Below are 13,748 nucleotides of genomic sequence, written 5' to 3'. Positions count from 1 at the left end.
TGAGAGAGAAATGGCAAGAGAATTCTCGTAGCTTACACACGCCCCGAATCAAATGGTGAACTGTCTTCTCTCATTCTTACTTGCCGCTCGCGTGTCGCTGTGTCTTTCTCGCATGTAACTGTCGCTTGCAAAGAAAACTAAAAGCGCGTGGCACATTGACAACGTATATGCGACCTAATATACAAATATATAAATATAAAAAAATGTTTGCTATATATATATGTGGCATTTTATTTATATTCCGGTTTCGGTTATTGGCAATGATATTAGTATTACAATTAATTTTCTTATGGATTAAACAAAAAATCAAACTGACTGCAGGTCTGTCCCGAAACGTGTGCTCGCTGTCGTTGCAAACTTCCAAGTCTTGTGTGACCGTCTTTCATTATTTTGTGAAGCTTAGCACTACAACTGACTTTAGAAACGATGACAGCTTCTGGTTCTTTTATTGTGTATCGGTGCCTCATCACCGGTTCCTACATTCGGCCCTCCTGACGTTTCATTCGACTCGAATGAATTTCCCCAAGGTTTCATGAACTCAGCTACAGTGGATGTTTTAGTTGGCCCTTTCGTATCTCCAATCTTTTGAACTTCATATCTTCCATGTTTCTGAACTGCCACTACCTTGTACGGCCCCAAGTAATTTCCTTTGAGCTTCAAACCTACTCCGTCTTTTATCGCTTTATCGCTACTAAATCGTTTATTCCATATTTCCTTTCGATCTTCCGTTTAGCATTATAGGACTTACGATTTTCTTCCTGTACGACTTTAATATTTTCAATCGCCCTTTCTCGGATCTCCTTTCGTTCCTCATTCAACTCGTCATCTATGCATTCTAAAATACGCTCTCTTAGCTCTGCATCTTCAGGAACTCTTATATCCAAACCTGTCAGTATCTTAAACGAACTCACTTTGGTGCTTCTTAGCTCAGTGTTGTTTATTATTTGTTGCACCTTGCCTACATGCTTATACCAGGTTGCTGGACTTTCCAAACTTAATTTCGTTAACATGGGTACTCTGATCTTGTGCATTCTTTCGACCTGTCCGTTTCCACGCGGAACACCAGTTGTCCTTACAATACTGCTCAAACAAATGTGACGTAAACGCCGTTCCCCTATCGGTCACTACTCTCACTGGGTTACCGAATATATTGGTTTTTCCAAATGATTTACAACTTCTTCTGCCCCGGTACTTCGGGTAGGATATAACCATACGAACTTACTGAAACCATCGACAACTACTAACAAATGATTGTACCTCTTCTTGGTTTTTCGACTAATAACTGTGTGTTCTTTGCTGAGAAATGTCCTTGTTTATGGGCCACGATCAACTGCTTATTGGCATCTTTGAACAAGACCTGATTCGAAATATAGAAATCCTCATACTCGCCATTTTCAAGTAAACAGCTTTTGTCCAATCATCCACCAATTGCGCTTCTTTCAAACGATGCATAACACTGTCTGCTTACATGCCTTCGTTTTTCGACTCATGTATTGAATTGGATGGAACAAATTATCCTCAGTATCTTTCTGCATTAGAATTGCCCCGTAACCATATTTTTGATGCATCAGCATGGACCTCTGTTTGCGCCTTCGGATTATATAACCTCAATACCGACTCACTTGTTAATGATGCTTTCAATCGTTGGAATGCTACCTCTTCGATCTGGCTGAACACAAATTTACTATCCTTCCTTAACATATCGGAAAGTGGCTTTGCCATTAAAGCATATCCCTCAATGAATTTTCGAAAATATGATGTTAAACCGAGAAACCTTTGCATTGCTTTTTTATCACGCGGGCTTGGAAAATTGTGTACTGCTGAAATTTTCTCCTCACTCGGTTTTATTATCCCTTCACTAATCACATATCCCAGAAAATTGACTTGACTTTGTAGAATCTGACACTTTTTCCAGTTTAGCTGTAATCTGTTCTTATCTGCTACTCCCAAAACTAATTTCATTCTTGCATTCCCTCTTCTAAGTCCTTGCTTGGGATGATGATGTCATCCATATACACGATCGCTATGCCTTTCTGAATCAACTCATGCATTGCTGCCATCATGAATCTCGGGAAAACCGCTGGAGAGTTTGAGATACCAAACGGTACAAATAAGAATTCGTACTGGGCTTTCTGCGTAACAAATGCAGTGAACTTTTGCGAACTTGCTTCTACTGGTACATTTTTCAAGTCCAGTGTAGTAAAAACTTTTCCTCCTTGCAGTTGATCAATTACACTGTCCATCAATACTATCGGAAAATTATCTCGAATTTTTTTCTCATTCAATTTTCTATAATCGCAGCACAACCTTTTAGCTCCGTTTGCGTACACCGATGTACTATTTCGAATAACTCCTTCCTCAAGCCATTCCTGTATCTGATTATCTACAATCTCCTGATCACAGTAGGCATACAGTCTTGGATGTTGGTATACGGGAATATCATCTTTCAAAATAATTCTCATTTTGATCTTCGCATCCGGATTACGTTTTGGTATACGGTAATATCATCTTTCAAAATAATTCTCATTTCGATCTTAGGCTCAAATCCCTGGACTATCGTCTCGACTTCTTTAGCCTGTTCTTGACTTAAATGAGACAACTCTAAACCGACTTCGTCCTTCCCTTCAAAAACTGTGCAGACATCTTCGAATTGTTTCATCCAATCGTCAACTGATTTAGTTTTTTCTTCTACTAATTTTTGCTCTTCACTAATCCTTAATTTTGTCGATGATCACCACTATAGAGAAACTACCAAACGTTAAAATCTTTCCATCTCCTATTCCCACCAAACACTTCACAGGGCCTGTTAGTTGTGTAACTCCTAGCTTCCAAAAGACACTTCGACGAATCAAGCACATATCTGCTCCTGTATCTACAAGCCCTTTAAATGCAATGTTCCCATAGCTAACCTTCTTTAGCTCTAACCCAGACAAAGTGAACGTACTCGAACTAACTTCCACTTTTTCATTTTGAACAACATTTGCTTGCCTTTCTCGCTTAATCTGTGCTTCGATATTACACTGAGCTGCACGATGACCTGGCTGACCGCACTTGAAACACTTTTCTTTTCTTTTCTTAAATGAGTCGCATCTCCGCAACCGAAACATTTTCTCCCTCGAGCCTGCACTGCCTGTGCTTCACCTGACCTTGCCATACTTTCAAATCTGCTTGTCGCCTTGTACTTGTTGGATTTTGTATCCGGAATACCTTTAACGAAGTACTCTATCAGGCTTTCCTCATCTACGTTTACCGGCTTCGAAATTTCCATCAATGCGTATAAATTGTAATATACTTTTAGGGATAGGATTAGGCCACATACTTTTAGGGATAGATTATAAGTAATTAGAACTAGCCATAAGACCAATGTAAATGTTCCCCTATGAATACCGGGCTTGCGGCCCCAATAAATCACTTCAAGTCAAACCTTGCCTTCGCCTGTTTCATGGCGATCCTGTCTTATATCGGTAAAAATTAAAATAGGCAAAACAAATTGACAAAGCATTGCCATAAACAAAAAATGCAAATAAGAAGATACAACAACCAATGCCAAAGGACAAAGAAACGTTACAGAAGGCATTGGAGGACTACCCGCTGGACGGACCAGCAGGCAAGGCGGCAACAACAGCAGATGCAGCGTTAAAATATTAAACAAAAAATTTTTTTTTAATTTTAATAAAAAAGTGCACACTGCCACAATAAATCAATTTAAATACACAAAAAAAAATTGCCAAAATACACTCGAAACAAAAAAGAAAATATATACTTATATACATATGTGTACATATATACACATATATGTGCACTCAAAATTGCACAAACATAAGAACACTTGTGAAGCTTGCCGCGATCAAAGTGAGCTTTTGAAAAAAGTTCAAAAAAAGTTAAAAAAGCTCAAGTAAATTTCACAAAGCTTGCAAGCACACATGAAGCTTTCTGATCGCAGCAAGCTCCACAAGATCAAAATTGCCCAATAACGAAGTCTAAGAAAATAGAATTTTTAACAAATTGACAAAAATGACAAAAAAAAAAGAAGAAGAATCAAAATTTTTTTATATATTACAATATAAAGAAGAAAAAAAAAATGAAATACTAAGAGAACAAAATTATTTTAAGGGAATTAAATATACCATAAAGATAAAACCAAAAGTAACAAAATTTCAATGGACCAGAACATAGAAATATTGAAAGAAAATTTTCAGAAAGCATACAAGTGCCTAAATAAAACAATTTATATACACCGTCAAACTATTAATAAGCACCTTCGAGAGTTAAAAGAACAAAGAGTAGCAGTACAGACATATGCAATGAATTAAGTAGTAAAATCTTTACTGAGCTTATATACAGTTTAAATAAACATATAATAAGTATAGCAACAAAACACAATATAAAATTCACAATACCGGTAGATTCGAATCTAGAAGCAACTTTTGAACCTCTAGTAGCAAAAGACACAGAAGAACCAGCTGTAAAAGATAACCCAGAAGACATTCAAGATATATCAGGTGTTAAAGATAACCCAGAAGACATTCAAGATAATACAAAACCAAAGATGGTGCAAACAAAGATTGAATTTCCTAATACAGCTTCTAAGCTGATTCAGGAGTATTATGGTGGAGTAGAAACAATTCAAAGTTTCATAGATTCACTGGAATTAATCAACGAAATAAAAGCAGAACATGAAGAAACAGCTATTAAAGTGATAAAAACAAAACTAAAAGGGGACGTTAGACTACTAGTAACAAATGAAAACACTATAAATGGTATAATCCAAACATTAAAGAAAGAAATTAAGGGTGAAACAGTTCAGGTAGCAGAGACAAAACATCCTAAAACTGTCCCGTTCTCATATGAAACTGTAGAACCCATTTACAACATTGATGACTTCAATAAAGAAATAAAATTTAAACTACAAATAACACAAAATAGAGCGAAACTGCTTATCGAAAAATTTAAAGCATTACAAAAAGAAACATATGATAAAAACACAAAAAAAGTATCGCTAACTGAAGGACAAGAAATACTTTTAAAAAATGATACAGGACATAAATTGGAAAACAAATACATAGGGAAATGTAAAATACAGAGCATAGATCCTAACAATAATATAGTAATAACTGATGATAAAAAAGCAAACAGTACATTTAGATAGAATAAAAATAAAATAATGAGAAATGTTAGGAATATCTGAACCTGAAAACTGTAAAACACTGTCTTCGACATCTTTCAAAGTAAACCAAGATCTCTCGGGTCTAGCTACGTTTTCTTCTGCAATATCTACTTCCCCGTTCGCTGTTACCACTGACTGATCATCTGATTACTCATTTTCCTGCTGCAAACCATAATGGGTAAGTAACCTATTCTGCAAATCCCGTTTCCTGCCAGTTGTAGGCAGCGCTAGTTCGGATAATTTCGATCGCAAAGCAACCACGCTTAGAGCCAGAATCTTTGCAAGCTCCATCTTAATTACAAGGACTTAATATACTATGTTAGTACTGTTTTCTAGCTTTGAAATTTGTTATCAGTTTTCGCTAGATCTGATAAACATACGCTTTTCCTGTCTCTCGTTCGTCCCACGTAGCTCTGCTTTGTAGTCCTTTTCGATGTTTAATAGCCTTATAGCCAAATTCCTTCGGAAATTCTCCTCCTGCACTATCCAATATCGAAACTTGTTGCCACTGCCAATCGTTGATCACACCGCCACCACTAACGCAGTTATCTCCTAGAACTCAACGATAGTCTCTGTTGTTCATCGCCAGCACTAACGCAGTTCACTCCTAGAACTTAACGCCAGTCTCTGTTGCTCTCCGCCAGTACTAACACAGTTCACTCCTAGAACTCAACGATAGTCTCTGTTGTTCTCCGCCAGCACTAACGCAGTTCACTCCTAGAACTCAACGCTAGTCCCCGTAGTTCTCCGCCAGTACTTACGCAGTTCACTCCTAGAACTCAACGCCAGTCTCTTTTGTTCTCCGCCACCACTAACGCAGTTCACTCCTAGAACTCAACGCTAGGCTCTGTTGTTCTCCGCCACCACTAACGCAGTTCACTCCTAGAACTCAACGCTAGTTTCTGGAGAAATCCAAATTCCGTTTTCTCCAACCCTGGCTAACCACTGTACACTTCTCCAGTAGCTAACTCAGTTTCTGTTGCTTACGCCGTTACCACCAGATGTCCACCGCCACCACTAACGCAGTTCACTCCTAAAACTCAACGCTAGTCTCTGTAGAATTCAAGCTTCGTTGCCGTGGCTAACCGCTGTACACTTCTCCAGCAGTTAACACAGCCCAAATACAATTAATTTTCTTATGGCTTAAACAAAAATCAAACTGACTGCAGGTCTGTCCCGAAACGTGTGCTCGCTGTCGTTGCAAACTTCCAAGTCTTGTGTGACCGTCTTTCATTATTTTGTGAGGCTTAGCACTACAACTGCCTTTAGAAACGATGACCGCTTCTGGTTCTTTTATTGTGTATCGGTGCATCAACGGTTCCTACATATATATTAATGAATATGCATACGTATAAAATTTTCACTCTTGTGTGGACACATATATATCTATATATATATATATATATATCTATAAATGTGCATACATATATATATAATTTAACATTTCCCTCAAAATACTCATCAAGGTGCCTGCTCGCGCGAGTTATGCCATTAGCAACACTTCCTATAACAGCCGACCCAAGAGGTCTACACTCCACATTAATGTAAACATAAACAATACCATTCCATTAAACATAGAGTGTCACAAGATAAGTGACAAGTTCCCTAAACATAGAGTGTCACAAGATAAGTGACAGTTTCCCTAAACATAGAGTGTCACAAGAAAAGTGACCAGAAGAAAACATTATAAACACTTAGATGTAAGCCAAACCAGAATATGATTTTATTCAATAAAGCAGTCTTGATTTAACACTCAACCAGAACAGACTCAATCTTAATTGGCGCAGTCGGTACTCGAGTTCACAGCTAAAATATTGTGGAAACTTTGAACGCAATCAAAGATAACGAAACAATATAATACTGTGGAAAACAAAACATTTAGTGACAAAATAAAATATATATATTGTGGAAACCTTGGAGAAAATCTAGGCCAACGAAACAATATAATATTATAAAAACATTTTGTGACAAATAACGAAACAATATAATATTGTAAAAACACTTTGTGCAAACAAACAGAATTATTGTGGAAACTTAAAAAAAAAAAAAAAAAAAAAAAAAGTTAACGAAACAATAAAACATACACCATTAAAATGGCACAAATTAACGAAATACAACAATGCATTCAAATGCTAACATCAATAATAATATCCAATCAAGAGATGCATTCTAATCCAACAACAAGGGAGAGAAACAGCATCGAGAAGGGAAACAAGGTACTTGCCGGTGTTCACTGGACAGGAGGGAACGTTACATGGCTTCATTTCGGCAGTCAACCAAATCATGGAGGAGTATGATGATAACGACCAGGTCTTCACTGTTATATTCAACACCAAAATTCAAGGTCAGGCAAGAACTATGCTTAATATTAACCCCCTACATCTTGGGCTGATTGCAAAACTCGTCTTCGACATCATTATCGCCCAAGAACGGATCAAATGGGTCTAACCAGAAAAATTAATAACTTAAGGGTAACTACCGTTCGAGATCTTGATTTTAAAGTAAGAGCAATTGTTGAGGAAATTACTGATTTTTCGGTCTTTGAAAACAATAGCAGATTAGTTGACATATTAAGTGGTCTCTTAATTCAAAGAGTAAAAGAATTATCTTGTGGTCCAATGGCCATTGCCTTAATGAATAAAACAACATTAACAGATATAAGAATTGAACTTGCAAATTATATTGGTCTGAATTATGGAAATTTAAATAAAAAACTATTATTAACCAAAAATGACAATGACCATAGTACATATAACAAACAGACAACCAATAAAAATACAAACCAAAATACTGAACAGAGTCAAAATGTAAAACAGTCTCAAAATCCCAATAGACAACAGAGTCAAAATATTAGACAGTATCAAAATCCGAATAGACAACAGAGTCAGAACGTAAGACAAAATCAAAATTATCAGCAACCACAAAATTATCAGCAACCACCAGCAGAAGCAATGAGTGTAGATAATATAAATGAGGAAGTAGTAAACAGCACAGATAATCAAGAGTTTTTTACCAACTAGCCTCGGATGAAAAAAAATTTTTTATAAAAGGAACAATAGAGGAAGATACTTATATTATTTTGGTAGATACAGGATCAACCATAAGCATTTTAAACACAACTAATGTACATAATTCCAAATACAAAATAATTGAAAAATATTCAAAAACCATACATACGATAAAGGGAAAAATAGAAAGTGACAGTTACTTAGTGAAAACAAAAGTGCCAAGGGAGTTTAAATATATAAATTATGCAAGAACAAAATGGGTGGCTATGCCCCTGGAAAAATCATATGATTTTCTATTGGGCATGGACTTCATTCAAAGGAATTTTGCAAATATTGATTTTCAAAACAAAATTATTAAACTTAACAATGGGGTCGAAATTCCATTCCTTTCCAAACAATCAGAAGATGTTTGCGTAATGGAAGTAAGTGAAATTGATGATCTTAAGTTAAAAGAACTCAATACTGAGGAAGAACAAATAATAAGAAAGCTTTCAAAAAAGTACGAAAAGTTATGTTTCAAAGAAGGGGATCACTTAACCAATACTAACACTATAGTTCATAGCATAAAAACTACTACAGACCAACCTATTAATTCAAAACTCTATCGGGTCTCCCAAAATATGAAGAAGAAATAAAGAAACAAATAATTTACATGGAAAACAATGGAATTATAAGAAAAAGCAAAAGCAAATATAGTTCTCCAATATGTGTCATACCTAAAAAAAGAGATAGCTCTGGAATTCAAAAGTATCTTATTTGTGTATACTATAGGCGTTTAAACCAAGTAACCGTTCCAGATAAGTACCCAATACCTATCATGGACGCTGTATTAGACAAACTCGGTAAAGCCCAATATTTTACTACATTAGATTTAGCAAAAGGCTATCACCAAATTTTAATGGCAGAAGAAGATATAGAGAAAACAGCATTCATTTCACCAATGGGTTTATATGAATATGTTAGAATGCCCCAGCCACATTTCAACGTTTAATGAATGAAATACTGAGGGATTATATAAACAAAAGTTGTGTTGTATACATGGACGATATTTTGATATTTTCAACAACACTTGAGGAACATAAGATTGCTTTAGGAAACATTTTCAAAATACTTAGAAATCATAACTTAAAAATTCAACCAGACAAATGTTCCTTCATGAAACAATATACTGAATATTTCTCACAAAGGAAGGGATTAAACCCAATCCACATAAAATAGAAGCAATAAAAGCAATGCAGCTACCTAAAACAGAAAAGCAATTGAAAGGATTTCTTGGTATGACAGGATTTTACAGAAAATTTATTAAGGACTATGCCAAAATAGCTTACCCAATGATCAGATATTTACAAAAAGGCACACAAATTAATACAAATGACCCACAGTTTATAGATGCCTTTGAAAACCTTAAAACACTTATAAGCTCACATCCAATCTTAAAATATCCAGAGTTTGATAAACCATTTACCATTACAACAGATGCCAGTGACTTCGCAATAGGTGCAGTATTGTCTCAACAAGAGCAACCAGTTGCATTCCTTTCAAGAACTTTAAATAAACATGAAAAAAATTACAGTACAATTGATAAAGAATTTTTATCCATTATACATGCAGTAAACTATTTTAGACACTATTTGATAGGTAATAAATTCCAAATTAGAACAGATCATGCTCCGATAAAATATCTAAACTCAAAATACAAAGGGAAAGAAATGACAGCAAGACACCAAAGATGGATTTTAAAATTACAAGAATTCGATTATGACATAATATATTTGAAAGGAAAAGACAATAAAGTGGCAGACTTTTTAAGTAGACAGGAAACAGCTGAACTAATAAACAAGGATAAAACAAATGAGTCAAACTTTGAACTATCAGATACACAGCATTCAGCAGAGGAAGGAGGATTTACAAATTTCTATATAAAAGACGATATTGTAAACAAATATAAAACTCAGATAATAGTAACTTATACAACAACGGACAATATTAATATTCAGCATGGTAGAAAAATAATAGAAGTAAGCCCAGCAGAAACAGAAATTGAAATCGAAATCAAAATGCAAAATAATATAAATAAAGGAACAGTAGGAATTTTTTCAGAAGTTCCAGACTCAGAATATTATAAGATACAATGTATCTTAATGAACATTTTTTCACACTGTAATAATATAAAATTTTTTAAATGTACTAAGAGAGCTCAGGAAATTTCAAGCGAGGAAGAGTTACACAAACAAATAGCTATTTACCACACCAAAGATTCATTACATAGCGGAATAAATGAAGCTTTTAATTCGTTAAAGAACAAAATATATTTTCCAAAGCTAAGAGACCATATTCAGTTGATAATTTCAAATTGTAAAAAATGTAAGGAAATTAAATATGACAGAAAACCAATCAAACCTAAGTTTCAATTCACAGAAACACCGGATGTTAAAAATCAAATTATACATTTAGACATATTTCATATAAAACATAAATCGTTTGTTACAATCATAGACAAGCTCACAAAATTCGCAGTCGCTTATAATATAACAGATAGAAACTGGAAAACTAAAATGGAAATTATGATTGAACACTTTGCCAAATTCAATAAGCCACATAAAATAATAATGGATAATGAATTTCGATCAGAACAGATAAAACAATACTTAAACCAAGAACAAATAGAAATCCATTATACAAAGCCAAATTCACATACAGGAAATGCAGACATAGAAAGACTACATTCTACTCTCATTGAAATAATAGCAGGAATAGATGATGATTTATCAATTTCATCCAAAATGCAATTAGCAATAACAGCTTATAATAACCGTTATCACTCTACAATAAAATGTACACCAAATTATGCAAAAAACATAGAAGATGAGGAAAAACTAAAAAACACTATTATCAAGCACAAAGAAAAAAATTTTAAGCAAACAAAATAATACAAGAGAAGATTATGAGGAGGAAAGACAGGAAGGACCAATTAAAAACTATAAACGAGTTAGGCATAAGGATGAACCTTATTTTAGAATTACAACATTAAATAATATTCATCCATGTAATATAAAAAGACCGTCAAAGCAGGAAAAAATTAATTTCCAACAAAATACAGATTGACATCCTTGAAACAAAAAAATTTTTTTTTCTCTTATCCTCAGATTTTCATAATTTTTTACGTTATAATGTGTGTTCAAGGCAGATTACAAATTGAACCAATTCAATCAAATGCAGGATATGCACCTATACAAACTTATTCCACGGAAATAGTTAATGAAACAGTAATTATACTACACATTATTAATATCGACCCTTTAAATATTATAATAAATCAAATGGAGACAAACATTAAACATTTTAACATCACAGGAAAAAAGGAGCTATTAGCCGAAATAAATCTAATTAGAGCTAAAATAAAATCCATAACCCCAAACAACAGAATAAAAAGAGGAATGTTAAATATTGTAGGAACAACATACAAATGGCTTTTTGGAATTATGGATGATGAAGATAGAACAGATATTTTAGATCACCTTAACAATATTGACCAAAACAACCATAATATTATACAAGACATGAACCAACAAATTGTTATAAATACACATTTTAATAAAACAATACACAACTTAGCAGAAACAATTAAACAAGACAGAACAATAATCAAGGACATACTTACAAGCATGGACAATCAAAATCAAGAAATAGAAATGAAAATACTTCATAATGACCAAATGGGGAAATTAAAAAATATAGAATTCAAAATAAATTATATTCAGGAAAACATAGCATCAGCAAAAAATAATATAATCGTACCAGAAATTTTATCAGAAGAGGAAATAAATAAATTTGACATTGATTTTTATAAATTAAAGCTAATCCGTATGGGCATTTTAAAATATAAGAATAATTGCATCATAATCGCAATTAAAATCCCAAAATCATTTATAACCATAGATGTCAAGTTAATTATTCCTATACCAAATATAGATTATATACAAATAGACCAAGAAAATCAGTTAATTGTAGAAATAAATAATAAAACATTTACATATGAACCCAACAAAATTTTAAAAAGAATTAAAATTAAGTAAAAGTTGTACCATTAATAATAATTGCAAATTTATATTCAACAATATAACGAGTATCGAAGAAATTGACGATGATACAATTATAATCAAAAATGCCAAGAATACAAAAATATATCAAAATTGCGATAAAAGAAATATTATACTTAAGGGAAGTAACTTAATTCAATTCGGTAACTGTAAAATTCAAATTCTAAATGAAATATTTTTTAACGAAAAAACAGAATTTCACGAAAAATTTTTTTATCCAACAGAACTATTGAATCAAACCTATAAAAACACAATTAACTTTGATCATGTAACAATAGATAATTTTGACAATTTAAAAGAAATCACAGAACTTAAATACGAAAAGAAAATGACAAATGGCATATTTTTAACACTTTTTATTATTATTATTATATGTTTATCCATTTATATACATATATACTGTAAAAAGAAAAATATAAACATTAATGTAAACAGAATTCAGGAGAATTCATACTCTCAGAGGGGAGGAGTTATGCCATTAGCAACACTTCCTATAACAGCCGACCCAAGAGGTCTACACTCCACATTAATGTAAACATAAACAATACCATTCCATTAAACATAGAGTGTCACAAGATAAGTGACAAGTTCCCTAAACATAGAGTGTCACAAGATAAGTGACAGTTTCCCCTAAACATAGAGTGTCACAAGAAAAGTGACCAGAAGAAAACATTATAAACACTTAGATGTAAGCCAAACCAGAATATGATTTTATTCAATAAAGCAGTCTTGATTTAACACTCAACCAGAACAGACTCAATCTTAATTCGCGCCATCTGTAAGGAAGCTCTGGCTGGGGTACAGTTCTCAGTCCCAGAGTCCCGTCTACAGAACATTTATTTGATCTGGAGACCTTGATGAGTATTAGGATATGAGACTGAGACTGGGTAGGAGGAGAGTCCAAGAGGAGTAGCAACGACTGATCTTGTCTGCCAAGCGAAGCCCGCTTGGCCAAGATCAGTTGCCGTTGGGAAAGGAAGGCTTGAAAGGAAATGTTAGTGGGGTTATTAGAAAGCGATGGTAAAGAGGAACTGCAACGACTGATCTCGTCTGCCAAGCGAAGCTCGCTTTGCCAAAATCCGGTGCCTCTTCAGCTTGAGTGACTGAGCCTGGAGATCAGCGACTGACTTCGTCTGCAGGAGAATAATTCATCCTGCGTAAGTCCGCTGACCCTTGGGCTCCACTCAAATAGTTAGGTGGCCAAGGAAAAGGAAAGGGAAAGGGAAGACATAAATTTGGTAACAAAAAAAAAAAAAATAATGCTGGGTGTGTTAAACGATAATAGTATAGAGTTTATTGATAATTAACTAATTCTAAACATCTTTTGTAATTTGGGTCCACTCCGCACTCAACCAAAAAAAAAAAGAGGATCTTAGAACATGGGCTCACCTGCTAATCCTGGATTTCACTTGATGATCTTTTTCTTTTAGGGCACTGTTTCTTTTACTCCTGCTGTTGGTTTCACTTGTTCAA

This window comes from Drosophila tropicalis, unplaced genomic scaffold (genome assembly GCF_018151085.1).
Source record: "Drosophila tropicalis isolate 14030-0801.00 unplaced genomic scaffold, ASM1815108v1 contig_820, whole genome shotgun sequence".
In the NCBI taxonomy this organism is placed as follows: domain Eukaryota; kingdom Metazoa; phylum Arthropoda; class Insecta; order Diptera; family Drosophilidae; genus Drosophila; species Drosophila tropicalis.
This window is presented reverse-complemented; position numbering follows the sequence as displayed.